Genomic DNA, 1,684 nt, shown 5'->3' with positions numbered 1-1,684 from the left:
TATGTACGTATGTATATATGTATATGAGGAGAATTCGAAGAAAAAACAAAAGACGAAGGCATATGGTGTAGAAAACAAACAGACGTATTAGTATAACGCTCGGGAATTGCAAAAATCTTTAACGTTTCGAACCTACGCTCTTCTATAGAAAGAACACAGAAAGAATCAAGGAGAGAAAATAAAGAATGCGTGGTGGCTAGCGTTATATATGTACATATATATATATATATATATAAATTTGAAATGTATAGAATGCAAAAGACGAAGACTATTGAAGGCACACAAACAGGTGTATTTAGTTTAAAGTTCTGGAAAAATGGAATAGTCTCTTACGTTTCGAGCTTACGCTCTTCGACAGAAAGTATTAAGAAGAAAAAATAAAGAGAGAGAGAGAGAAAATCGGAGTGAAAAACAGTGCAAAATTCAAACGTCAGACGTGGCAAGATGATAGAAATGTAATATCCAAGGATCGAGGTGTAGGAAGAAAATTAGCTTCACCCAACACATAATAAATACAAAAAATAACTTTCGGGCGAAAATTTGTTTATTGAGACAGAAGGTTGTGGATGTTTTTGTTATCGAAGTACGATAACCTGAATGAGGTTCATTTTTATGATTCACGGAAGGTGACCAGGGTTTCTGGGTATGCGAATATAAGAATACAAGAGTTCAGGATTTGAGGCGATAAGATGCCAGCTACATATGTTTGATAGCGAGCGTAACCTCGGAAGTAGTAAATATTTAAGCGAGGTGTATACCACGAGCTACTCGTCAGGCCTAGAATGTATTCCGTAAAGGACAGTCTACATCGTTGCTTGAACTTAATATACTGCATATAAGTATGTAAACAAAGAACTATATTGGATCTTCCATGTGTTAAAATATGCCTCCTCGTGACAACGTAAACTTTGATTTTATCAAAATATCATTGGCCTGAAGAATAGCCTGTGGCGTACTCCTCAATTGGATATTTACCACTTACGAGGCTCTGCTCACTATGAAACGTGCGTAGACTGGATCTTATCTAATCCATTCCTTATATATATATATATAATTCACCCATTCCCCTTTATATGTATTTACATATATCCCTCTCTCTCTCTCTCTGTATATATATATATATATATATATATACTCTTTACACTTTTACTTGTTTCAGTCATTTGACTGAATTTGAACTCAGAACGTAAAGACATGCGAAATACCGATTACCATATCGCCCAGTGTGCTGACGTTTCTGCCAACTTGCCGCCTTAATAATACGAAATATTGTAATACCTAAACGATAACCCAAATTAATTCTCGTCATAGTTTGGCATTTTCTCGTCGACTTCAGTTCCACCGACGTTATCACCACCACCACATGTTGCTAAACAACCGGAAACTGACACATCAGCGACGCCCTTAAGTTTATCGCCAACTTAGTTGAAATAGGAGATACCGCAGTCAAGCAACATCGCTTTATTGATAGGCATTTGCAAGAGAGTTATGGATAATTATATTGTTAAATGACTGCAGATACAGACCGTGTTGCAGTCATTTCCTGCTGTTGCTAAAGGCGTTAACAATATTATCCCGATGAAAACAAAGAACTAAATTGATATTCTTGTAATATTTCTCAGAAAGATCATATATGCACAACCACACACACGCATATATATATATATATATATATATATATATA

Source organism: Octopus bimaculoides, chromosome 6 (genome assembly GCF_001194135.2).
Source record: "Octopus bimaculoides isolate UCB-OBI-ISO-001 chromosome 6, ASM119413v2, whole genome shotgun sequence".
NCBI lineage: Eukaryota > Metazoa > Mollusca > Cephalopoda > Octopoda > Octopodidae > Octopus > Octopus bimaculoides.
Note: the sequence above shows the minus strand (reverse complement) of the source record.